This window comes from Elgaria multicarinata, chromosome 15 (genome assembly GCF_023053635.1).
Source record: "Elgaria multicarinata webbii isolate HBS135686 ecotype San Diego chromosome 15, rElgMul1.1.pri, whole genome shotgun sequence".
NCBI lineage: Eukaryota > Metazoa > Chordata > Lepidosauria > Squamata > Anguidae > Elgaria > Elgaria multicarinata.
This window is the reverse complement of record NC_086185.1, coordinates 23,465,644-23,493,055: the sequence shown is the minus strand read 5'-3', so window position 1 is coordinate 23,493,055 and position 27,412 is coordinate 23,465,644. Positions and strand designations below refer to the sequence as shown.

General features: G+C 49.5%; 1 long non-coding RNA gene across 3 annotated transcripts; it reads right to left on the bottom strand.

The window, feature by feature from the left end:
• Positions 1 to 1,892: 1,892 nt before the first annotated feature.
• On the bottom strand, positions 1,893 to 16,550 carry LOC134409189 (uncharacterized). Of its 3 annotated transcripts, XR_010026164.1 has the most exons (4): positions 16,075 to 16,550; positions 13,914 to 13,971; positions 10,928 to 11,379; positions 8,827 to 9,633 (listed from the first exon to the last, which is right to left on the bottom strand). It is a non-coding gene; the product is annotated as an uncharacterized LOC134409189 (long non-coding RNA). The 3 variants fall into 3 exon arrangements; XR_010026162.1 differs by lacking the exons at positions 8,827 to 9,633; positions 10,928 to 11,379 and adding an exon at positions 1,893 to 2,398; XR_010026163.1 differs by lacking the exon at positions 8,827 to 9,633 and having other exon boundaries at positions 10,680 to 11,379.
• Positions 16,551 to 27,412: the final 10,862 nt, after the last annotated feature.

Genomic DNA, 27,412 nt, shown 5'->3' with positions numbered 1-27,412 from the left:
AAGCTGGCGTCCCTCCAAGAGTCAGTAGTGACTCAGTGCTTGCACGAGAGGTTCCTTTCCTTCCTTTCCTTCCCTTTCTCCACTTGCCCCCCTCCCAGGATGCTTGTCATTTAAAGAATAATATAAGCGACATTGGAAATATTAACCATTCTGCGTTTTGCACTCCAAAGCATTTCTCCTGACCCGCTGGGGTCTCGCTACCAGCCAGCCACTGCCTTGTCCAGAGTCAGTTGCCATATGTCTTCCTCAGAACCAGGTGGGGACTCCTAAGAGGAAAGGCTGGAGCTCCAAGATAGGCACAAGGGTCCACCACTATCCCAGCAAAGCCAACGTCTTCGCTTTGCACAGGGCATCTAGAGAGGACCACTTCTCAGTTTGCCTTTCATTTTGTTGAGATCTGGGGTGGGTATTAGTTTGTCCTGAGTTCTCTGGCTCAGCCGAAGATGGCAAAGGATGCTTCACAACGACACAACGATCCTCTTATTACAAGGCACCTGACTTGTGCTTCTCCTTCCCTCTTCTGGAAGGATTCAAATTGGGCAACCCAAGCCAGCAGGGGAGGCTGAGAACAACCCCTGAAGGAGCCAGGGTTTTGGTGGCAAGAGAAAGCAAAGTGACCATTTCCCCCACCCACCCAAAACTATGTGCCTGCAACTTCTGTGTCCCACTAGAATTAAGCCTGGGACAGAGAAAGACGTGCCCTGTGGAGGCGCACAGCCGAGTTTTCAACATGTTGCTTTCTCAAAATGCAGCTGAAAAGGGACTGACCACAACAGGGCTATAAACCCCGGAGTGGGAGAATGCCAGTCACTTCCTCCCCAGGTGTCTCCCCCAGCCTCCAGCCAGAAAAATCAGCCCAGGACTATGAGCCTGTCTTTTCTCCTCCATGCCTGAGTTCAGCAGGGGTTGCTATTTGCAAAGTGCAGGGCGTTTGACACAGGTCAGTAGTTTATTTATGGGGCTTTGGACAGGGAGATCCTTGTCAATGACCTTACTTTATTCCAAGCACATCTGAGCAAAGCCTCAGGGAGTGCCCAGATGCCAAAGCCGTCTCTGGACCGGTGTCCCTGTCCTGGGCAAGAACCGGCAGCCAAACCTGGCACCTTTGGAAGGATTAAGTGTTGCCTTTGCACAGCCAACAATGCGAAGGACGGATCATTGGGCATTACAGCACTCAATTAGGACAGTGATGAGCGCCATGTGGTGGAGGAGAGACAGAGAGAAACTGGCATGATGGTGTCACAGCTTTGGGGTTGTCCTCCCCCCTCACTCACCTCCAGACACCTCGAGGTTTGGGTGGGTGGGCGGTGCTTTCGAAGAGCAGCTCTAATGGGAATTAAGAAAAATGCTTATAACTCCGTCATTTTTTAAGATAAAGACATGAAACTTGGCACAATGGTAGATCTTAGGAAGGGCTTTAGTCATACCAAATTTGAAACAGATCCGTTCATCCATTGATCTTTTTAGGAATTTTTTAAAAATTGAGGTTTTAAAATTATTATTTTTAAAATTGTCATTTTTAAAGATAAAGAGATGGAACTTTGTACCATGATAGGATTTAGGTAGCGCTTTAGCCACACCAAATTTGAAACAGATCCGTTCATCCATTGATTTTTTAGGATTTTTTTTTAAAAATGAGGTTTTAAGATTATTATTTTTTAAACTGTCATTTTTAAAGATAAAGAGCTGAAAGTTGGCACCATGATAGCTTTTATGTAGAGCTTTAGCCATACCAAAGTTGAAACAGATCTGGGGCCAGTAGCAAACCCTGTTAACAACAACAGCAGCTTGCAATGAGTGAAGATACAGTCAGAAAAGATATTTGAGGGAAGGGGAGAATGTAACACAAAGAGTATAGCAAAAGCTTCAAAGTACAACAGATTTGTCTTAAATGTGTGCTGTAAAATCAGACATGTGACCAAGGCTATGTTCGGGTGGGCACGCCCCCTTGGTACTGGACCCGCCCCCTTGGGGGTGACCATGTTGTCCTCCTTTTTGGTTTCCAAAATATGGTCACCCTAGTGCTGGGTGAACAGGCAGCTGATAGCAGGAGGTGGAACGCCACGAGCTGTTCTTTGGAGGCCCTTGCTCCAGGGGCACATGACGGAGGTGAGGAGCTGCAGCCTGCAGTGGCACTTCTTTGCAGACATCTTGACATGGAACTCTGCAGCTGACTCCTTGCAAACAAGGCTTGCGTGAACTGGGAGGCCGTTGCGGTGCCTTCTGGACCCATGAGGAAGGGCCTGTAGTTCATATGATCACTTTGCTCAGGCGGTCTGAATTCTTCTCTGCAAGCTGCACTTTTGCACGTCATTGCTCAGCTCCATATTTGTGGGGAAAGGGAGGGTTGTTTTATATGGCACGCCACATACACATTCAACTTTAGTCCTGCTTCGGCCTAGGCAAAGGAAGAAAGAAAGGCATCTGGACAGGAATGTGGATTGGTCCTGAGACATCCTGGCAGTTTCAATTCCAGGGGTGGTTTTTTTGTTTTTTGTTTTGGTGGGGAGAGAGCCTTCGGCAAAATGCTCTCAGTGCCCCCTTAATTTTCCGTGCTGTTTTTGCTGCCATTTCCCATTCACTTCCCTGTTCCTCTGGACCACATCTCCAAGAGCTTGTCTATACGGCTTGTTTACCCTGACCTAAATGCGCATATTCACGTTTCAGGACACATGACGCAGCTGTCCATTCGCCATAGCGCCAGGTTTTTAACGCGATAATGCACATGTTCGTAGTGGCGGTTTACCGCGACTTTTGGATCATGTCCAAGTTTGTATTTCATTATGGTTACGTGTCATTGGGGGAATTAAATCGCATTTTGACATGTGGGTGGAGCTTTGAGGGTAGGACAAAGTGATTGGCTGATTCCCTGCCTTCCCATCTATCGTGTCCTCTGGCTGTCTCTTTCCTTCCTGTTGTTTTCATGTTGAATTAAGATGGAGCTTTTAAAATGAAAACAAAGAGGGGTGAACGGGCAGCGAGAGACAGGAGACGTGTTCAGCCCCCCGCTCGCATCCTCCTCTGCTGCCTCGTTCCTTTCCCAACTCGTTTTTCCTCTTCTATAAATCTGCAGAGCTCCATAGTTAAAATGTATAGCTTGCCTCGTCTATAATCCATAGCCTCGTATGTATGAATGTGCTTATGTGCGCATATGCGCATTAATAACTGCACTATAAAAAACATTCAGGAGATAAATCGCTGTTGCTGCTCCAGTGTGATGCTCTTTACCTAGATTCAAATCCATGAAAATTTGGGTTAAAATTAAATGAGAAGCAATCCCGCTCTCGTATAAACGGGGGCCAAGAGAGGACAAGATGTGTGGAGGTTAGGACTGTCAGAAGCTGCCTTATATGGAGTCAGACCCTTGATCCATCTAGCCCAGTATTGTTGACACTGACTGGCAGCAGGAGCTCTCTGGGGTTTCAGGCTGGATTCTTTGCTAGCCCTACCTGGAGAAGCTGGGGATTGAACCTGGGACCTTCTCCATGCAAAGGAGGGGCTCTAACCCTGAGCTACATTCCTTCTCCTTGTTGTTTTACATGTTCGCTCAAAGGGGCCAGGTGAAGGGACAGCCTCAGCAAGGAGGAGGAGCAGCAGACACAGGAAGCTCAGAGGACCCCCTCCTGGGATGCAGGCCTCGGCAGATGCTGATCCCAGATGCCAGCCCTATGTCCTGGATTTGTGTGGCCACCACTTCCATCCTGCAAGGACCCTTCCCTTCTAGCTAGTCATATCAGAAGTTTTGGAGACTCCGAGGGAAACTCCTGGGAGAGCTAGGCTGAGCGGCAGAGCCTTTTCCAGCCTCTTGTTCTCTCCTTCGGCCAGGCATGAGATTCAGTATTACCCACACGTTCATCTTGGGAGAGAAACCTGCACACATTTGGGAATTATTATTTTTTAATCAACATCCATGTTTGGTAGCTGTTCGTTTCGTGCAATTTCTTCCCTTGTGCGAAACGAATAGCGATCGCAAATGCAAGCACAAATCAAGGAGAGCCGAGCAGTCAGCTGATGTTTGAGACTTTTGGTGAGGGTCAAACATCACTCATTCACCCATCCTTGCTTGGGGCAGATGCTAGACATCTTGTGCCTGTGGCTCTAAAGCTGGGAGCGAGAGGTCCCCAAACTTGGAGAAACCATTCCTTCTTAGCCACCACACTTGGGAACCTGTGAGACACCTCAACTCTGCCCTGAACTCCATCGTTCCTATCTGTCTTTCAATTTTCTAGGGATGCGGGTTAAAGTGTAGTTTTGCCAGACACGCTGGAGGAAATAAATGCTGCTCCTCCTACCCTCTTGCGCAAATTTGGGAAGGGAGCTGTTACGATTCAAGGAGGAAGCAGACGGGTCAGACTCCAACCACATGGGGCGTGGAGCACCACCAGCCACCAGTAACCATCATGCTGGTGGAGTTCCAGGCGTCACCACGGGGCCCGGGTCAGGGTTTTTGATGCCTACCTGTGCATTTCCAAGCCCAAACAGGCTTGGAATTCTTTGAAGTTTAGCTCTATTCTGTATTTCCTGGGTTTCTAATACTTGGTTTGTGACTAATTACAGCATGATGTCAATAATGAGTGCTTCCATCAGTTAAGTGCAGCCTCACAGTGCTTGTTGGGGGAATGAGCCAGACGCTTTGGGGACGGCAGGAGTTGGGTGTTGTTGAAGGCACGCAGGGCTGGTCTGAATGGCGGTCCAAATTATAAGAGCCCAGCCTGGAGCTTCCTCTGCCCGCAGCCTTGGAGGAAGCCACACCGCCGAGGATGGGGTATGCGCTGCTGAGTCAGGGAAATATGTGTCTCCATTAGAACTGTCCCATAGGCCAGATAAGGCCTCTCAGAACTTTGCACCTCAAGGATGATTCTTTGCCAGGGTTTATCACTTTCAGAATGCTAAAGGTGGAAGCAAACAGCTTAAGGAGATATGCGTCGGTATTGAAACGGAGCTAAAACCAGAGGACATTTTGCCTGGTCAAATCCAGAAAGGTCCGGATTTTAAGACTGCAACCTAATTCATCAGCAGACACAAGGAGTTCTTATTACTTTGTCATATTTGTTCGTCTGTTGATTCTAGGAATTTCTTATACCGCCCTACAAGTGAAATTTTCAGGCGAATTTACATAGAAAGAAAATATAAAACCCAGTAAAAATACAGGTAAAAGAAATCAGAACACAATAGTGAAACACAAGCCTGAACAGGCAGGAAGATCTTAAGAGCAAATAAAAAGAATCAGTAGGGGTAAAATTAATTTTTAAAGGCTTGGTGTTTAAAGGACAACAAAGTAGGTACCAGGCTGGTATCTCTGGGGAGAATGTTCCACACAAAGGTGCCATCACTGAGAAGACACTTTTCGTGTTAGCCATCTGCTTTGTCTGCAGACCTTCCACTGATAATCATAATAAAGGGGTATGAACATACAGAGACAGAATCCTGAACTGAAGTGATAAAGGGCTTTAAAGGTCAAAAGCAGCTCTTTGAATTGAGCCTGGAAACAGACTGGAAGCCAGTGCAATTGATGCATGAACATAACACCAGTCCCAGTAGTAAGTTCAGCAGCTACCACATTCTGAAGTAACTGTAGTTTATGTAGGGTGACCAACTGTCAGGATTTCCCCGGATTTGTCCTGGTTTTTGTTCTTTCCATGGTGTCAGGCGGGATTTTCTATAATTTTCAATAATGTCCTGGAATGACACACCTTCCCCTTTAAGGCTGCCATTAGCATGGCAGGAGGGAGTGACATGCTTTCTTGAGGCACATCATTCCCCCACCCCGAGCTCTAATTGAGGTCTTAAAGGGGAAAGTGGGTCATTCGTGGACATTATAGAAAAGGCCCCAATTGGAGTGGATGGTGGTGGTGCAGAATGAAATCCTTTCCCCTCCTCCATTCCAATCGGGTTCTTTAAGGTGGCGGGGGAATAACGTACTTTCTGCAGGACTCAGAAAGTTGCTTGCCCACACACACTAGGTGTCCTCTTTTTTGGTTTCCAAAATATGGTCACCCTAAGTTCATGAACCATCTTCATAGGCAGGCAGCCACACGACAACTGCAGGGGCATACACTTTTCAATTTCCTGGCTGGAGGGTTAGCTAACTCAAATCCAGGGCAGGATCTACACTACTGCCTTAAAACGGTTTATAACAGTAGTGACAACTGCTGAGGCCCAGGACACACTGCCTATACAGTCTTCAAAACTTTTTCAAAGTGTTATATCCTGCTTAGTGTAGATCTGGCCCTGCTGGGCTGCAGAGAGGTAACCCAGAGCAAGTCAGTCCTGGGGTCCTCCTCCTGCACCCCCATACTATCAGTAGATAGCATATTTAAATACGCAGAACAGTGACATAATAAATGTACTACATACTTTAGCATGTCACATTTAATGATGATAAATTGATTAACAAATCACGAATGCCAGTGAACTAGATAGGCAAACCTACATTAACAGAATGCAAAAAGAATACCTTACTATCTCAGGGAAGTATGAATGATCACAGCATCTGTAAACATTATTTACAATGACTAAAATCAAGAGCAGAAATGATCAGACATTGCGTAATTCAAACAAAAACTCCTTGTTGCAATAATTAATGAATCATCTAACACTTAACCAAGGAGGCTACTTGAACGACTCCTTCCTTGCTTTCGCTTTGGCAAAACTATGAAGTAAATTAGGAAAAGAGATATGCCTAGCAAGTTTGCTTTCTGCTCAGACCATAATAAGCTGGTTACGCCTTTCTTTCCCTGTGGTAGTTCTTAGGCAATCGCTTACCAGTTTCAGTTTATGAAAGGTATGCTTGTCTGATGCAACCAATATGGGGGTGCAACAGAACATTCTTATTTTACTTCTTATTTATTCCATTTATATCCCAGTTTATGAGCCTTGTGTGGCACAGAGCGGTAAAGCAGCAGTTTCTGCAGCTGAAACTCTCCCCACGGCCTGAGTTCGATCCCAGTGGAAGCTGGTTTCAGGCAGCCGGCTCGGGTCGACTCAGCCTTCCACCCTCCTGAGGTCGGTAAAATGAGTACCCAGTTAGCTGGGGGAAAGGTAATAATGGCCGGGGAAGGCAATGGCAAACCACTCCGCTATAAGGCCTGCCAAGAAAACGTCAACGAAAGCTGGCGTCCCTCCAAGAGTCAGTAATGACTCAGTGCTTGCACGAGAGGTTCCTTTCCTTTCCTTTCCTTATTTTTCTCCAAAGAGCTCAAAGCAATGTTGGGGTGGTGGCGGTCCTCTTCCTCCCACCAACTCAGGGTTGTTGCTTGTTCCAATTTATAGTCCTTGACCAAGGAACCACTCCAGCTAGCCTGCAGGGAATTCTAGGAATACACCTCTTATGTGCCCCTAAAGCCCCTGGCCTGAGGGTCAAAGGTGGATGGTTAGATGGATGCTGTGATATATGTGAGAACACTAGCACACACCAGATGCAGGGCCGATGCTACCATAGAGGCCACTCAGGCGGCCGCCTAGAGCGCCAAGCTAAGAGGGGCGCTGGGCAGCACTCACGCACATTGGCTGTGAGCTGGCCCGGCCCGAGGATTCAGCTGGGCGGGCAAGATGGCACCCGACGCCCACCCAGCCAAAGCGAAGCCAGGGACGCTGGGGTGGGGGTGGGGGTGGGGGGCGGCTCCACGTTCGGACTTCCACCCGGAAGCCACCCTCCCAGAGCTGCTTAAAAATCAAAGTTGGCATTTGGGGGGGGGGGGGCGGTGCGGTGAAAGTAGCTCACCTTGCCTAGGGTGCAAAATAGTCTGGCACCGGCCCTGACCAGATGTCTTCAAAAATGCAACTATTATTTATCATTACAACTCATTGGGAAAACGCAACGGGAGAAGGAGAAGACTAAGAGAAAAGGAGAGGAAGGATAAATAAAGCTAACTGCAATGAAGGTATCGCAAAGCTAGAAGGAGTTCTGTGTCTTCCTCTGGTCGTCGCTCTGGCCAAAATGGAGCCAGACAGACCTGGAACATGGAGGCTGCACTCTCGCAGAGCCTGGTTTCTCTGAGGATTTCTCTGCTTGTGTGGCAACGAGGGACAGGGCCTTTTTGGTGGTGGCCCCCAGACTATGGAATGATCTCCCTGACGAGGCTCGCCTGGCACCAACGCTGCTATCTTTCCAGCGCCAGGTTAAGACTTTCCTCTTTGCCCAGGCATATGGCGGCACATCTTAATCACCCACATGTTTAGTTTTTTAACGTGTGTATGTTCTGTGTTTTAGAATTTTAAATTTTATATACTCGTTTTTATCTTAATTTTAGAATTTCTGTAAACCGCCCAGAGAGCCCCGGCTAGCTGAGAAGATCATTTATTTTATTTTATTTATTTATTTATTACATTTTTATACCGCCCAATAGCCAAAGCTCCCTGGGCGGTTCAATCATTGCCTACCTCGCCAGGCAAGCTACTCAGAAAGCAACAGAGCTGCAATGGGTTTGGCTAAACTGGAAGGTTCTTCCTGACTTTGGTTTTAGCAACTGAAGAAAAGCCAGGGGCTTCCCCTCAAAAGCTCTCCCTGGCCAGTCTGATCAGGCGTCCCTTGGATTTGCCAGACAGCATCTGCCAAGCAGTGGGTGGGGCAGCGTTTGGCTCTTCCCTTTGTGATAAGAGAGAATCCTAATTGCTGAATCATGCTGACTCCCTGCATTAGAGCCATCCTGCCTTTGACTGCAGCTGAGAGAAGATGGAAGAGTCCAGTGGGATCTTCACAAGAGGAAATACAGAAGGGGCTTCAGCCCTCCGGCATGTCTGAGCTTTACGCCCATGGTAGGCTGCATTAGTCTAGTGTAGTCGTCTAACCTGGAGTTTACCAGAGCATGGATCACAGAGTCTCTCTCTCTCTCAGCTTCATCACTCCTACCCATTTCCCTCGAATTATCCCATAGCGTATGAAAGCTGTCATTGTTAGCTCCATCACACCAACATTATACATCCACTTCTGCCCTGTCCCGGTGCGTGCCCCGGGAGGGTTGGGCTGGACTCCGTGGCGCTCGCTTGGGGGTTGCCGAGAGAGGTGGCCGGGTGACTCTGCTCCTCGTCATCCTTCCGTGCCCCCAGTGGCTGCTTGGAGAACAACAAAAGAATCGCACTTTCTGCAGTCCAAAATACGTCGCTATTTTGGGGGGGGGGGGGAAGCGCAATCAAAGCAGGACACATCAGAGTACTTTGCCGTAACAGCAGATTGTAAGGTAGAAAACATCGGAGTCCTTTGCATGCAATTCACAGTGATTGTACAGTATAACGCTGGTGTGATAGAGCGCTCTCTCTCTCTCTCAATTTTGATTATTTATTTATTTAAAGCATTTCTTGGCCGCCTTTCAGAGCAGAAGCCCTCACAAGGCAGCTTACAACAATAAAATACATACAAACAGTTAAAATATTAAAAGCAATGCAAACATAAACACAATAAAATAGCAATTAAAAACAATAAAGGACAACAATTAAAAAACCAGCAAGGACAGCAATGGCAATAGCAGCGACGACAATCCTCATATTATGAGAAGGCCATGGTAAAATAAAAAGTTTTCAAGGCCCTCTTAAAAGCCTGCAAGGATGGTGCACGGCGGACCTCCGATGGGAGTTTGTGGCCACTGCAGAGAAGGTTCTCGTAAAGCAGGGATGTCACTGGTGCATGAGTCTAAGCTGTGGGAATAGAACATGGGAGTAGCTAGAGGCCCTCAATCGGCTTTGGAGCAATCCCAGCTGCCCCTAAGAAACCTTGTTATTATTTTTAAAACAGTATGAGGGGTTAGGGCAGCTAGGTGGGCACCAAGAAAGGTGTCCTAGGGTGCACAGGTGCCACCGCCCAGAGAGCTTCGGCTATTGGGCGGTATAAAAATGTAATAAATAAATAAATAAATAAATGTTGCCAACCCTTGCTTTAGGGAGTGTGAGACCCATCTAGAACAGAGCGAGCCTCACCCTCGTCTTGCTGTCATGCAAAGTCGAGCATAAAAGTTTTGTGCGGGCTGCGTGTGTGTGTGTGATTCTCAAGCAAATTCTCCTAGCTTGACTTCGCTTGCCAAAACTAAAATGTATCACATCCTAATTTGAATTCCCCCCTCCCCGCAACACCCCCAATTACAGCAGCTGTTGGATGTAGATATTTTAGAAGGAAAATAGCAACAACTGCCCGTTCATCAATAGGTTTTAAAGTGTCCCTCCATCTCACATTTCAAAAATGAAAGATGAAACACACTACCAAAAAAATGAGTGGGATTTGAGCAGGGAGAGAGCAGTGGAGGGAAGGACTGTAGTTCAGTCGCAGAGCCCCTGCTTCACACGCAGAAGCTTGCAGGTTCAATCCCTGGGTTCTCCAGGTAGGGCTAAGAAAGAATCCAGACTGGAATCTTGGAGAGCCATTGCTGCCAGTCAGTGTTGGTTAGATGGAGCCGGGGTCTGACTCCATGTAACCTTCTGTGTGGCTCTACACAGTCCTTCGAGTCTAATCCAGCAGGGCTCTTCTGAAATCCATGGGGGAATCCGCACGTCGTTCTCAGGCCGCTTCTAAGCGACCCCAGTGCAGCCCCAAAGCGATAATGTAACTTGCCTGGAGAAGAGCCGAGGAAGAGACGTCCTTGCCGCCGCTGCCACCCAACTCCCTCCTCGCCGGGTGGCAGTGGCGGGTGGCGGTGGCGAGGACGTCTCTTCCTCCAGGTAAGTTACATTATCGCTTTGGGGCCGCACTGGGGTCGCTTAGAAGCGGCCTGAGAACGACATGCGGATTCCCCCAGGTTTTCTTAACCCCTCTGTGTTTTGGGTCTACTTGGACGAAGCCCCCCTGCCCCATCCGGTGTCCTTACAGGCTCTGTTCCTTTGTGCCCCCAGGGGGTGGGAGAGGGCTGATGTCAGAGCAGCTTTGAAATGCCACTTCCCTCCACAGCCACGGATCGTGGGCACAGCGGTCCAGCCCTGGCAGCTGAACTAAATCTCTTACCTCTTGGGCCCCGAGATCAGCAGGGCACCGTCTTGATTGTGCCACACAGGGCAGGAGAGTCCCAGGCACTCCAGCACCTGCTGGGCCAAGTCCTGATCAGAGCGACGCCTGAGAGGAACTGAGGCCAAGGTGTTACATGAAGCCCCGAGCGAAGGGCAGAGTGCCCCAAACAGCCGGAAGCGATCTCAGGGAACAAGCCTAAAGAGACGCCTGTCTGCAGGGGCAGGCAAAATCGCTCTAATTGGAAGTTCCAGTTGGAGAAGGCCGTGGTGGCGGCAGCTGCCTGGTGTGGGCATTTTTCTCAGATGAATTTCAGCCGCGGAGCACAGAAAGGACGAAGTGGTCTTCTCTCTGCCTTGCTTTGCATGGAGGTGGCAGCAGGGTGGTGGAGTGGCACCGACCAGCCAGGCAAAAGCAAGGAGGAGGTGAGGGATGGAGGGCTGCAGGCTAGTCTTGGGGAAAACAAGAGGGAATAATTAGATAACTGGAAAGAGTCGGCAAGGAGGTAGACATCTGCCGTCTTGGGAACACGGAGTCTTTCAAGGCTACACGCCCAGAGAATGGGGCGGTCATGTTGACCTGCCCTCAGTCAGTCGCTGGAAAAGGAACTGACACCCGTAGCTTTGCCCTGGGGCTGGTGTCAGGTGGGAAATGCCTCTGTGCTTGGCACGGGGAGGGCATCACGCTTCTTGGCCAGCCCTGGTGCTGCTGTTGTGCATGCCAAAGTTAAGGGAGGGTGTGGTGCAAAGCTACCGCCAGGTAATATAATCTCCTATCTCCTGCCCTATTTGAACAGGGGCACGTGGCTGACAGGTGGAGAGGTCCACTGCTGCCCCCAGAGTGTTTGTGATTCAGAGGCCAGAAAAAAGGAGTGCTGGATTTAGGACATAGCCCTGCAAGCTATGTTTTAGGGCCTCGTGTTATGAGGGGCCTCTTAATATGTTGGAGATAACTAAGAGGCATTATAATTGAAACCGCTTTGGCTTAAATAGGTTGTAAAGTCTGGCGTGACTTACAACAGAGTTGCTTTATAGAGAGAGAAAGTGTGGCAATGCAGTGTTGGAGGCAAAAAGCACGGACTAGAGCCAGTTTAAAAGACGTTCAAACCAATTTACTTTATTAGTGCTTTTGGGGTTATCTTCAGAGAAGGCTGTCTAACACTGTTTAACTCTAAGCACTCCCTAATGCTGGGTGGTACCCTTTCATTCCCCTTTCTATTGTAATGAAATACATTTTCCTCTTTATTTTTATGGCATGGGGCCTCTGAATCTTGGCATGGCTTAGGGGCTCAGCATGTCCTAGTTCAGCCCTGTGTGGAATTATCAGAAGTCCCTTGAAGCATGAAGCTGCTGATTCAGTTGCCATCAGCTTTCACATACTCTGGAAGGCTATTCAAGCATCCGCCCACAACTTGGTACCCTCCAGCTGCATTGTGCTACAACAACCGGAATCTGCTAATCCAGAATCTGGTAGTCCAACACATCTGGGGGGTGCCAGGTTGGGGAAGGCTGTGCCAGAGGAGCCTAGGAAGATGGCTTCTCTTGAGTCAGACCACTGGCCCATCTTGCCTGGTATGGCATGATCTTCTCAGACTGGTTTTGCTCCACAGGCAGAAAAGGCTCCTTGCCAATTCCTACTCCTTTGAATTAGAGAGACAAGGGAGCGGTACTGAACCTGGGATCAGGGCCGGTGCTACCATAGAGGCCACTCAGGCGGCTGCCTAGAGCGCTAAGCAAAGAGGGGCGCCGGGCACAGCGCAGCACTCATGCGCGTTGGCTGTGAGCCAGGCCAGCCCGAGGATTCAGCTGGGCCTGGGTGGGTGAGATGGCACCCTGCGCCCGCCCAGCCGAAGCGAAGCCAGCTCCACGTTCAGACTTCCGGAACGCACCCGGAAGAGAGAGAGAGAGAGAGAGAGAGAGAGAGAGAGAATGTATGGGTAAATGGGGTGCATGGGGTCTTTGAGTGAATGTATGTGTTCATGCGTGTGTTTGTTTGGAGTGAATGATGCTGAGTGTGTGTGCGCATGTGTGCGTGCGTGAGTTGGGGGGGACGATTTGGAGGTGATATTCCTATTAAATAATGCATTTTAGACCCATAGATGTTCCTTTCCAATTTGTTTGCTATAATTGGCATGTCATATTTCTTGCACTTTAAAATAAATTTAGCAGTTTCAAGTTTTGTGCTTCTTATTTTTTCCAGGAAACATATGTTCTTAAAAATCAAAGTTGGCATTTTTTGGGGTGGGTGGGTTTGAAAGTAGCTCACCTTGCCTAGGGCGCAAAATAGTCTGGCACCGGCCCTGCCTGGGATCTTCAGCATGCAAAGGAGGTGCCCCCACCAAATGAGGGGGCTACCAAGGAAAGAGTCTTTTCAGTGGTGGCACCCAGTTGTGGAGTCTCTCCCCAGAGAGGCTCGCCTGACACCTACATGGTGGTCTTTTCAACAACAGGTAAAGACCTTTCCCTTCTCCTAGGCTTTTTAGGGCTTTATTTTTAAATATCGTTTTTGGGTTTTTTAAATCTTTGTGGTGGTGCCGGCTTTTACTCTGTTCACTTTAGTTTTATGATATTATGTTTTACTACATTGTTTTATTTTTTGGGTTTTTACATTTTATTTTGTAAACCGCCCAGAGAACTTCATTGAATGGGTGGCACAGAAATGTACGGAACAAATGAAGGTGCTTTATCACTTATGGGATATGGTCTTCTTTCTCTATGCTAATGTGTAAACAGACATTACTTCAAGAATCTTTAGGAAGAGAAAACAAAGATAAACGAGACACTGCAGAGATAATGAAGCTTCCCTTAATCAACAGGACCAGAATGCAAGAAAAGTATTGGCACTGATCTGATCTATTGAAATTGACTTATGTCGTTTGATGTTTCTGGTACAGTACACACTGTATGTGATGTTTTTCTTGTTTTCTTTTTGTTCTTTTTAAAGATATATAACATGTTTATAAAGAAACAAAAGAATATGGACTCACCAGAGAGGCAGTTCTCTTAAGCCCCTGGGCTCCAAAGGCAAAATGCGAGAAATGTTTACTTAAAAAGAAAAAGGGGAAAGAATTATTTATGGGTTGTTGGAATGATCCATGCAGTCATCTCATAAATCCATATGCATAGTTTGAATTTATTTAAAACAAGCAAACGAAAGGGTAATTAGCCTAGTTTTACCCTTTGCATTTGTTTTTTAAAAAGAAGAAAACTATAATTAGAAAGAAATGGAAGGAAACGGCCTTTGGCATAGAAGATAAAGCAAGTAGCAAAATGAATCCTCTATGCATCTTACCGGCGCTAACCTTGCCAGGTAGGGCCTTGGACTTGGACTCAGGGCTTTCAGAGGCCTTTGTCCTCTCTCTTAGAGAGAAGCTGGCGGCTCCTTGCTGAAGCATGTGCCTCCAGCTCTTTGAAGTGGAAATCGGATTTCCACTTTCCCTTGCTGGCTGGGAAGGGGCTGATCACAAATGCCGATGCCAGACAAACGGCCCCAGGGAGCCCGAGAAGTACACAACATGAGGTGATTAAGTGGGGGAATGTCTGTGCAAATACTCATTGCAGACATCACAGTGACAGGCCCTGTGGCGACGCGCGGCCAGATTTCTCTCCAACACAGCAGCAGCTGGAGGAGGACCCTGTGCCCTTTCTGCCTGGCACTCACAAGCGGCCATCTTCTTCCTCTGTGCCCAGCTGGCACAGGGGGTGTTTCCAGACTAAGGTCTCCTAATGTTACCCCCCCCATCAGGGCCGGTGCCAGACTATTTTGCGCCCTAGGCAGGTGAGCTGCTTTCACCCACCCACCCTCCCACACCCACCCACCCCGCCCGCCCGCCCAGCCAAAGCAAAGCCAGGACGCTGGGGTGGGGGTGGGGGCCGGCAGGCGGGCGGCTTTGGAACGGCGTGTCTGGCTGGAAGCTGCTCTGGGAGAGTGACTTCTTGGCGCGCCGTTCCGAAGCCGCCCGCTTGCCCCCCTACCCCAGCGTTCTGGCTTCGCTTTGGCGCCCACCCAGTCGAAGCGAAGCCAGGACACTGGAGTGGGGGGTGGGCGTGGCTTTGCTTCAGCTGGGTGGGCGCCCAGCCGAAGCGAAGCCAGGACGCTGAGGCGGGTGGGCGGCTTCGGAACGGTGTGCCCAGAAGCCGCCCTCTCAGAGCCACTGTGGAACAGCAGCTTCCAAGTGCAGCATTCGGCGCCCCTTACTTTGGCGCTCTAGGCGGCCGCCTGAGTGGCCTCTATGGTAGCACCAGCCCTGCCCCCCATCCAAAAGCCTTGTGCAGCTATTCCGTCTTTCGCTCCTTAGCAGATTTTCTGTGCTAAGAAAAAAATGGAAGATACGAGGAGTGGAAGACGATGTCATTAGGACCCTCTGAGGCAGGGCAAGGGCACCTTAAAAGCCATGACTTCAAGCTCCTGTAGTGGAGGAAGAAAAAAACAACATTCCACAGTGCCAGGAAATGGCTATTTGCAGGGTCTAGAGAGGTATCAGCAGTTCCCTACTCGCCCAGTATCTGTTTTTGTAGTCATCTGTCAGCTACCATGAAACCTGATTTAATTTTATGAGTGCTGTTGCACTTGCATCCTGCTTGTGGATTTCCTGTGGCCACTGTGTGAACAGAATGCTGGACTAGATGGTTCGGCAATCCTTGACTTGATATTGACCAACAGAGGAGGGCAACTAGGATGATCAGGGGTCTGGAAACAAAGCCCTATGAAGAGAGACTGAAAGAACTGGGCCTGTTTAGGCTGGAGAAGAGAAGATGGAGGGGAGACATGAGAGCACTCTTCAAATACTTAAAAGGTTGTCACACAGAGGAGGGCCAGGATCTCTTCTCGATCCTCCCAGAGTGCAGGACACGGAATAACGGGCTCAAGTTAAAGGAAGCCAGATTCCAGCTGGACATCAGGAAAAACTTCCTGACTGTTAGAGCAGTACAACAATGGAATCAGTTACCTAGGGAGGTGGTGGGCTCTCCCACACTAGAGGCCTTCAAGAGGCAGCTGGACAACCATCTGTCAGGGATGCTTTAGGGTGGATTCCTGCATTGAGCAGGGGGTTGGACTCGATGGCCTTGTAGACCCCTTCCAATTCTGCTATTCTATGATTCTATGATCCTTGGCCTGATCCAGCAAGCCTCTGCTTATGTTCTTACCTCCAGTATCAGAGGTGGTCTGTATCTGTGCACCAGTTGCTGGGGTATATTGGTGTGTGGGTGCTGTTTTACTCATGTCCTTCTTGACCACTGTGGGAACAAAATGCAGGACTAGATAGGCCGATGGTCTGACCCAGCAGGGCTCTTCTTATGTTAGCTTCCTGACCCAAGAGAGAAATCATAGGAACTGTTTTAAAATCCATGCAATTCACTGCTTTGGTAGAGAGAAGAAGAAGAGATTCTTCATAGATCCTTGACAGGGTGCGTTTTGGCAGCAGCTCCACATACAATGATTCTCTGCAACCTCATGGATCTCTCCATCACATCTGAGGACAACCCAAATGCATGCTGCGCCATGTGTCCATGCAGAACACATATAATAGGAAGCTTCAGCCAGCTGTGGCTTCACACATTATGCAACAGATGTGTCCACTCATCACACATGACCAGGGATGCTCATGGCTTCCTGATATGAAGGTGAGATCTATCTAGGAAATCCCCTCCCCTCTCTCGTAGCCTTTGAATGGAGCCACTGGGGGATGGGGGGCGTAGCAGCTAAGCGCATCCCCAGGGTGGTGCCTTTGAGATGGGACTGCCCCTTTGTTCTGAACATAAAGATAAACGGGATAATTAATGGCTAATCCTCCTGAGTCAGAGATAGTGTTTACAAGGAATGAGAATGACAGATGGGCACAAACAGAGCTGTTCTGAGCTCCCTGTTGGAATTAGGCCAGCTGTAACCCAGGCCAAGGCCAGGACCAGAGGGAAAGGGCAGGGTTAATGTTTGAGGTCAGGAGCAGCAAGGAGTGGCCACTAAAAAGCTCTCCCAGGTGGAATTGTTCCTGGATCTGCCCAGACTCATCCCTGACCTGGCTGCCCCCTTGCAGCTTGTATTGATCTCATCGATCCAGTGTCTTCTTCAACTCCCCCCTCCACCCCAAACACACCTCCTCTCATGCTTGTCTGGGCACCCAGAGAACTTTCCCTTGGCACAGAGCTGCAGGTCCATGTCCACCAGGGTCAGAACTTGCGTCACAGCCGGGCCTCAGCTAATATTGACCATGAAGCCATCGCTGAGGATGTTCTCTTTGGTCTGTTGCACCGACAGTTGGCCTCAGCACCCTCCATAGTTCCTAGAAGCAGTACTGTGTCCTAGCATGGTGGTCACAGCTCAGTCTTTGTGCCACTTTGTCAAGATGCAGCTGTCACACCGCCCACCACCACCGCTCGGACTCTCTTGAGCACGGTGACGACAGCAGAGATTGACTTTAGCAGTGCCCACATGGAGGCCCAGCCACTGTGGCTTTTTCCATGCACTTGCGCAGGCCTTATGCCTTTACACTCAAACAATGGCTTCAGCCATAGGCTATGTTAAGGGGAAGGGGCAAATGCCCCCCACCCTGAAAAATGTCTCTCAACCCATCATTATAGCGCACCTTTTCCCTGGCCACTCATGCGAGGCAGTGCATGTTCTCCTAGGAACTCTGTTCTTCCATTAACTCTAGACAGCATGCAGGATATGGCACTACGAAAGAGGTATATAAAAGGCAGGAGCCACACTACTGCTTTATAGTGGTATGGGCCCATTGACACAAACCATATACCACTTTTGTACCGCTATATCCTCCTTGGCGTGGCTCCTGCCTTTTATATACTGCTCGTGTGGCGCAGAGCGGTAAAGCAGCAGTTTCTGCAGCTGAAACTCTCCCCACGGCCTGAGTTCGATCCCAGCGGAAGCTGGTTTCAGGCAGCCGGCTCGGGTCGACTCAGCCTTCCATCCTCCGGAGGTCAGTAAAATGAGTACCCAGTTAGCTGGGGGAAAGGTAATAACGGCCGGGGAAGGCAACGGCAAACCACCCCGCTATAAGGCCTGCCAAGAAAACGTCAGCGAAAGCTGGCGTCCCTCCAAGAGTCAGTAATGACTCAGTGCTTGCACGAGAGGTTCCTTTCCTTTCCTTCATAGTGAAATATCCTGCTTGGTGTAGATTAGGCCAATGTAGGGCATGTGTGTATGGGTGGGTGGGTTTTGCCTCTTTAGCGGGGCGGTACTACCAGCTCCATGGAATGTACTGGAAGGAAGAAGGCCTTTCCCACCCTGAATTTGTTTGGGGTCCCGGAGATCAGGCTCAGTCCTCCATCCTACGGGAGGTTTATTTAGGCTGGAGAAAGAGTGTGCTCTGTTGTGTGCCAGTCACTTCCAAAGGTCACTCCTGCTGAGCGGCCAAAGGGCACATTCCAGAGAACAAACATTAGTCGCTGGCACAGGGACAGATCCACCCTCCTGGCAGCAGCATGCTGTACTTGCCATTTGCCCCAAATCTTATTCACCTGACCCCACAAGCCCTTCTCTGCCTGCTCCCAAGCCTGCTCTTCCATGTGATGATAAAGAACTTGGCCTAGGAAAAGCATCTTTGCCCAAGAAGGTCACCAGAAGTGACAAGGGGGAGGAGGAGGAGGAGGAGGCAGGCCTGGTGACTCCCCTCCTGCTAACCTAATCATCCAAGGGATGGCTGGTTGGCTTCGTGGAAAATACCGTCGCTGGTTTCTCCCCTGCCCCATAGCGCTTTATTGCAGCGCTTGGCTCTTGAGGGCATGGGGAAATGGAGGAAGGGGAAAAGCAGCATGGCGGGACTCAGCCAAAGCGGCTGCAACTAGGCCCGGTTGCACGAAGCAAGGGGGCGCCCTACTCTGTGCCTTGAAGGACTCAGCACCTGCAGACGCCAGGCGTTGATGGCAGTCCCGTGGCGCGCTGGTCTGAGACCCAGGAAAAGGCCAGGCTGCCTTTCTGGTGCAGTTTCGGTACAGGCCAGGTGGTGTAGGTCAGAGCAGGTAGATTTCCAGAGGTTTGGGGCTTTGACTTCCAGCAAAAAATATCTGGAGGTCTACCTTCTGCCTCTCGCTGGCGTAAGGCGCCAAGTGAATCCGGCTTTCATTTTGCTGGCGCAGGGATCCTTCGCAATTCTAGGGTTTGATGCTCAGGTAGCAGTGGCAGGAAGTGTAACCAGTTGTGGGGTGTACTAGAAATGGGGTGCTGAGTAAGACCTAGGATAGAGAGTGGCACATAGGCACGCTTCTCCATGCCCTTATATAGTCATCGGCTTGCCCTGAAAGCCAGAGCATGAGGGAGGAAGGGAGGGAGGGAGGGAGGGTGACACACCTTCTTCAGCAAAGGGTATGGCATTTGCCGGGTACAGCGGCTGTGGCCGATTCCTTCTCTTCTCTTCCTTCTTTCTTTTAACAGACGGTGCTGAGGCCATTACGCAGCGACTAGCCAGTTGCTAGGCAACCCCTCCCGAAGCACATGCAAGAAGTCCCTCAGCAAAGGAAGGTTTTCAGGGCTCACCTGCGCGGCCCAGATGACAGGATGGCTCACACTCTTGAGACCCATAGGACAGTAGCTCCCCCTGGCACTGAGCATCTTTCCAGAAGGAGGCCAGGTGAAATCCAGGGTCCACTGCATCACATCTCCCGCCATTTGGATCACTAGGCCTCCTGCCATATCCCTCTCACTCACGAGCACCAGGGAAGTCCAAGCTGTAATGCCAAACCGGCAAAGTTACTGTGTGAACCAGGGCTGGATTAAGACATGTTAAGGCCTTAAGCTATATCAAGATTCAGAGGTCCCATTCCATACAAATAAAGAGGAAAAAATGTTATTACATAATAGTAGAAAGGATAATGATAGGGCACCATTCTACATTATGGGGTCTTGTAGTTAAACAGTGTTAGACAGCCTTCTCTGAAGATGTGCATATAAGTACTAATAGATTTGGACTTCTTTTAAACTGACACTAGTTTGTGCTTATTGCCTCCAATGCTAAATGCTGTGTTGCCACGCTTTCTCTCTGTATAAAGCAACTCCGTTGTAAGTCACACCAGACTTTCCAACATATCTTAGCCAAGCGATTTCATCTCAGTTATCATAAATCTTAGTTATCTCCAACATATTTAGAGGCCCCTCATAATATGAGCCCCTAAAACATGGCTTATTTGGCTTGTTCCTAAATCCGGCACGGGCGTGAAGGCAACCGTTTCTCTTTCATGTGGGGAGATGCCTGACCCAGAGTTGCCAGGATTGTCCCCTAGGTTTCACCTGCAGTGCTTGGCACAACTAACGTGAATTGTGCCGCAGCGTGTGTGTTGTTTGGGGATCAGCATTAAAACGGGCAGACTACCAAGTAGGAGCCTGTGCCTTGAGGAAGCACCACCGGCCCCCACAGGGCTCCCAGGGCTGAAGAAGCACTTGGCAAACTGCCCTCCCTGGTCTGTGTAAAGGGTCATGAGAATTCTCCCGCGGAGCCTGTTCAAACTGGGATCGTGATCCTAGCCCTCTTTATCGTAAGAGAAAGGAACGGGCGTGGAGCCATGTCCTTAGTGGCAGGCGGATAGGGGGCAGAAGCCATGGGGAATGAAATGGGGCGACTTGCGTCTGAAGCAAACTGCAGTGGGAAAGGACATTGAGCACTAAGGCCTGCATAGCATGGAGTGGCAGTGGTGGTGGTGGTGGGGAGAGGCGGGGGGGAGGAAGAGCTCTCTTTATTTCATCAGGAGAAATAAAGAGCCATCCAGTCTTTTGGAAGAGTGCCAGGCAGGCAATCACTGCTCTGCGTGCAGAAGCTGGGAAAAGTTGTCCAGGCTGATTTCTTTGTCTGTTGCTGCTGTTGGCTCAAAAGGTAACCACATTCTGTTAATCAGTGACCTGTTCCCTAGAAGCCTGCAGGGAACACTCCAGGGCCAGAACAGAAGTGCCACCGCCTCTAGAAGCCAGCCTGCTTGGGAAATGTCCCTGTCTCGCTTGGGGAGGGCTGAAGAGAAGGGAAGCGAATGGACAAAACAAAATGGGTCTACAAACCTGCCAATATTTTAAAATCCCAACGCGTCTCCTTAGGGTGCAATGTTTCCTGGAAGCCCCATTGAATTCAGCCCTACATGGTTTGGGTCCAGGCTACCTGCGGGATCGCCTTCTCCGTACAATCCGCCCTGCACACTCCAGTCCTCTGGGAAGAATTTACTTCAGTCAGCAAAGACTAGGTTGACAACCATAACCCAGAGGACCTTCTCTTCTGCTGCTCCCAAACTGTGGAATAGCCTGCCGGAGGAGACTCGACAGCTTGGCAGTCTTTTAGCGTTCAAGAAGGCTGTCAAGACTGATCTCTTCCGGCAGGTCTAGCCAGTAGAATTTTAGGATATTTTAGTATGTTTTTAAGATGCTTTTAGGATGTTTTTCAACAGCGTTTTGTGTTTGTTGTTCCCTGCCTCGATCCAGTCGGGGAGGCGGGTAAGAAATAGATGATGATGATGACGATGACGATGACGATGATGATGATGGCTTACTTCTCTGTGCAGATGTGTAGGATTATGCAGTATGACTCTGTCCCTCAACATGGGAATTTCCACCCACCATTCTTTATCGAAAACATTTCTAGGCTGCCTTTCAGGGCAGGAGCCCTCGCAAGGCAGCATACAACAATAAAATAGACTCCCCAGTCCCTAGGACTACCAGTCTCCTTTTGTAAAGATGGGATGCCTTACCTGCGCTGGTTAACAATCCCCAAATACAGGAGAGCATTCTCACTAGCCAGACTTAACGTCCTTCCCTCTAAACTTTTAGATGGCAGATACAACAAAATCCCTCTGCTCAACAGATGCTGTCCCTGTAACAATACTGAGGTGGAAACCGTATCACATGTGTTACTGTGCTGTAGATTTTACCAAGGGGCTAGGAATGATCTTCTGAACCCCCTTTTACAATCTTTTCCTGGTCACCCAACTGAATTCTTAATGTCCCTTTTACTTCGGAACTCAGACAAATCAATCACCGAGCAAGTGGCCAAGTTTTTGAACCTGGCCATTTCTATTAGATCCTCTATGATTACTTGTCTTTTTAATAGCTAATTGTATGCTCAGTCCTTTTGTATGTAATTTTTGGTCTATTGACTGCAATAAACTTGTTGTTGTTGAATAAAATAGACCAATACAATTTTATAAAAGCAGAGTCTAAACAACAACAGCACATACACACGCAACCAGGGGGAGGCCAGAGTAAGCTAGTAGGTTTTCAGAGTCTTCCTAAAAGCTCGCAGTGTTGGGGACTGATATACCCTCAATGGAAAAGGCCTTCACATGTCATTACCTGTCACCTAGAAGCCCCTCCTCAGCCCACTATATCACCCTGGCTTTTTAATAATTGGATTTATTTGTACCATCATATCCATAGGAATTTAGGAAGCTGATTTCTAATGAGTCAGAGCCTTGATCCTTCAGCAAATGGCTCCCCCAGGGTTTCAAGCAGGAGATTTTAGAGACGCCGGGATGAAACCTGGGACCTTCTGTGCTTGCAGCATGAATCTAATACAGAGCAGCAGACGGACGAAGGGGGCTTTGGCCACTCACTTCCATTAGCCCTGCCAAGAAAACCAGGATCTGTTGCTGCTATTTACAGAAATGCTAATCCATGCCACACTGGTCGGAGGACTGTAATAGTGGCGACAGTGCGCGTCCTGTGTGGACGGTCTCTCCTGCGCCCCACGAAAGAGGCCCAGGCAGTCGCTTGCCACCCTGCAACACATAAGCCCCGAGTGTAGGGGCAGACATTCCTCAGGTGCGTGGTGTCCCCCTACCTTCAAGGCTTGACACGAGGACAAAGGGGCCAGAAGGCCGCCCCAAGCAGTGTGTTATAAAACAGGATAATAACAAGGCTTATTGTGAAGCGCTGCTCTAGGACTGTAGCCAGATGTGAAATGAGCCACTTAGCCCGTTGCTGGAATTTCTTTTGAGGAAGGACCAAGGACATTTTTCTGGGAAGGGTATGTGTGTGTGGGAGAAGGGTAGCTGAAGGCGAGCTGGCAGGCCTGGAGCTAGCTCGGCCTGTGAGAAGCTGTGGGGATGCCCGTCCTTGCACCCAGCCTCTCGTGGCACAGCCCTCTCCCCATTCGGCTCCCCACGATGGGGTGCTCTTCCTGCAAAGCTGAGCCTCCTGCTTCCTCCAAGATTAACCGGCGACTTACCAAAACCACGCCCCACCCCCTGCATTGGCGCCTCTGTGCACAGCAGAAAACGCCCACCAGATAAGAGGAGGCTCCGTACACAAAACAAGGCAAAACAACCGCCTAAACACACATGTGGGGGCAAAACCATCTCCCAAGCAACGCAGAGGCAGACATTGCTCCTAGGGTCTGGCTGCTCCTAGGGTCTGGGCAGCTCTGGGGCTGGACCTTAAGGCTGGGGGCAGGGGAAAGAGAGGTTCAAATAGGCCCCCATCTAACCACCCAGTTAACCCAGCCTGGGCAAGAGCCTTGCTCCCTTGCCTGCCCACCTGTCCATGTGAATCTGAAAGCGCAGCCCTGCCACTGCCTGGGGGGATTTTGTCAGCAATTGCTGCTCCTCTCACCGGCCTGGCCCAGGACTAAGGGTGCTCAACCTCCTGATGGGACTTCAGCCAGATGTTCTCCCCAAAGCTTGTGCCGGTGGCCAGGTCAGCCAGGTCCGATTGGTGCCCCACTACCAATGGATGCACGAGGCTCCCCCAACAGGGCCAAGAACTTCCCCTTCCCTTTGCAGATCTGTGTGTATGCACGGACTTGGCTGGGGTGGCACCACCATTCCTGCCAGCAGCAGCAGCAGCGGGAGCAGCACCACCTCTTCCTCCTTGTTCAAGGCACTTGTGTGCAGCTAACCAGGTTTTGTGAGTGGCAACTGTACGCCCTTGGAAGGAGCTGATATTCCCACAGACCATAAGCCATGGCAATTACATCACATTTCAGCCTAATGATTGACTCCATGTGGCTCAGTGTGCAGCTGCGGTGAGGAAGGGGAATTCCATCTTGGGTGTCATCAGGAAAGGGAATTTTTTAAAAATCTGCTAATACTGATATTAACATTTAAAGCCCTAAACGGCTTGGGGCCAGGTTATCTGAAGGAATGCCTCCTCCCATATGTACCTGCCCGGACCTTAAGATCATCTACAGGGGCCCTTCTCTGTGAGGCCCTGCCAAAGGAAGTGAGGCAGGTAGCTACCAGGAGCAGGGCCTTCTCTGCTGTGGCATCCCGGCTGTGGAATGAGCTCCCTAAGGAGGTTCGCTTGGCACCTACATTATATGCTTTTAGATGCCAGGTGAAGACCTTTTTATTCTCCCAGCATTTTAACAGTCTATAAATAAATTTTGACTTGGTGTTTTAAATTTGTAATTTTGCATTGCTGCTGTTTTTATCTGGTTGAGCTTTTATATTGTATTTTATATTATGGTTTTATACTGTTGTTTTATACTTTGAATGTTTTTAATTTTTGTGAACTGCCCAGAGAGCTCCGGCTATTGGGCGGTATAGAAATGCAATAAATAAATAAATAAATAAATAAATAAATACTGTAACTGCCTTTATACAAAACTAGGATGTGACAAGACTTGCAGTTCTGGTCACTGTACCTCAAGAAGGATATTGTTGTAGAGCTGGAAAAGGTGCAGAAAAAAGCAAGCAAAACCATCAAGGGGCTGAAGCAACTCCCCTACGAGGAAAGGTTACAACCTTTGGGTCTCTTTAGCTTAGGAAAAAAATTGAGTAAGGAGAGATATGATAAGACGTGTATAAAATTAAGCATGGCGTGAAGACAGTAGAACCCAATGAGTTCATTCAATGAAGCTGAGTGTTGGGAGATTCAGGACCAAAAGATGGAAGGAGTTCTTCACACAGCAGGAGGTGTGGATTTGCTACCACAAGATCTAGTGAGAGCCACCAACTCTGACAGTTTTAAAAGGGGATTAGACAAAAAGTTGGATTAGCTGGGCCTTTGGTCTGATCTAGCAGGACTTTCTTAGGTTCTTAGCTGGCCCTAGCCCCAGTTAAGAACCTAAGAGGATAGGAAGGAAGGAAAAGAAAATAATCCAGAGGAAGGAAAATAATCTAGAGAATTGAAGCCAAATAATTTTGTTGTTAATAGGGGTGTGCACGGACCCCCCGCTCCGCACCGCGGGCCGATCCGAAAATTTCGGATTGGCCCGCTCCGCCCCACGCCGCTCCGCCCATACTCCGCTCCTCTTCGCCGCGGAGCTCCGGCTCCGAATCGGTGCTCCGCAATGGAGGGGAGTGGTGCCAGGTAAGGCCGGGAGAGGAGGGCGGGGGGGGGGGTTACCGGGCCCTGCCACCGTCACTGCATGGGCGACAGCGACAGGGCCCGGTAAACCCCACTTACCTTTCCGGCGGCAGAGCCCGGTAAGGGACCAAGGGGGAGGGGGGCCTTACCTGCCTCCGTCCGCGGTCCCTCGGCTTCTTCAATTGAGCCCGCGGTTCAGCCAGGAAGTCTGGGCTGCAAGTGCGGCCTAGACTTCCTGGTTGAACCGCGGGCTCAATTAAAGAAGCAGAGGGACCGCGGACGGAGGCAGGTAAGGGAGAGGAGGGGGGTTTACCGGGCCCTGCCGCTGTCGCCGCATGGGCAACAGCGCCAGCGGCAGGGCCCGGTAAACCCCACTTACCTTTCCGGCGGAGCTCCAGATCGAGGTGAAGGATCCGCCTTCACCTCGATCCTCTTCGCCACGCTCCGCCGGCCCCCCAATCCTCTTCGCCTCCGCCTTAAGGGGAGGCGAAGCACCCCGCTCCGCTTCTAATTCGCCGGTCTGATTAGAAGCGGAGCACATCCCTAATTGTTAAGTCTTCTGCAGTATACACACACAATGCCTAGTGAAGTCTCGAGGTGTTCAGGGGGTGAAATCAAAGCGAGATTTCAATTGCTTATAGCGGAGCACGCATTCCTGTCCTGTCTCTTGGTTTCTCCCCGCAACAAACATAAATCAAAATTTGCTAATTTTCCATTGTTTTGTTGCTATTGTAAAAGGAGGCATTCTTGTTTCTGGGAGCCAGATGTAAACACAAGTTGTGGAATGTGGGTTTCATTGTTTTGGTCCCTTAATATGGGTTGTTTTGGTCCCTTAATGTGGGTTTTGTTGTTTTGGTCCCCACCACCCTCCCAACCAACTGGAAATTTTCGCCCCACCACATGCCACAAGTGGAGGGCTTTCCGTAGAGGCGGGGGCTAGGCTCAGCCTGCTGGCCCACAGCAATCGCGATGTCACTGGCTCAGTAGCCCACGCGAGCAGACCGCCCAAGCCCAGAAAAATGCAAAAGCAGGAAGCCTCTCATTTGTTCTGACGCAGATCTGGCACCTGATGGGCTAAGCGGCGAAAGTTGCTCAGTGCAACACACACACACACAAACAGTCACATCCTACCACCCCCATGGTGAGACATGTGCAACCAGCAGGCACGGTCACATGAGCCCTGTGTCGGACGCCATTGGCTGGCCACGCTTCACGCCACGCCTGGAACCACCGCAGTTGCTGCAGCTACGTTACTTGTTTTGTAAAACAATCTGCTTCCTAGCATGCCCCAAAGCACAGCGGCTCCTCCCTTCCCCCACTCCCGCTGATGTCTGCAATTTGCTGTTCAGCTCCAAGGAGCCTGGATCTTCACTGCAGCATCCAGGGAATGGTGGATGCATTGGGCAGAAAAAGGGCCCTTAAAATGGTCAAGGGACTGGAGCATCTTCCCTAGGAAGGGAGGTTACAACAGCTGGGATTTTTTAGCTTGGGGAAAAGGAGGCTAAAAGGAGACCTGACAGAGTTGTACAAAATTATGCACTGTGTGGAGAATGTGGCTAGGGAGACATTTTTCTCCCTCTCTCAAGATACTAGAACCCAGTGGAGTCATCCCACGAAACGGAATGATGGGAGATTCAGGACAGATCAAAGGAAGGGCTCTCCGTGCATAGTGAAACGATGGAATTTGCATTCTCAGGAGGTAGTGTGGGACACCAATTTGGATGGTTTTAAAAGTGGGGTGGATAAATTCCTGGAGGAAAAGGCCGTCAATGGCTACTAGATAAATTCCTGGAGGAAAAGGCTATCAATGGCTACTACCCTGCGTTTTGTGAATGGCCCAGGGAGCTTCGGCTGTTGGGTGGTATAAAAATGCAAATAATAATAATAATAATAATAATAATAATAATAATAATAATAATAATAATAATAATAATAATAATAATAATAATAGCTATATGCTACCTCCAATATCCAACTGCCTAGGTACACCAGTTGCTGGGGAACATGGGTGGGAGGGTGCTGTTGCACTGTGTCCTGCTTGTGGGTTCCTGGTCGACAGTTGGCTGGCCACTATGTGAACACAGCGCTAGACTCGATGGAACGGTGGTCTGATCCAGCAGGGCTCTTCTTACGTTCTTGGGCAAGATGAGCTCACAGGTACAGGATGCTCCGTTAAGCATCAGAGAAAATGGCACGCGTATAACCTCCGTACCCCGCCCCCCTGCATCTGATGAAGGTAACTGCCTTGCC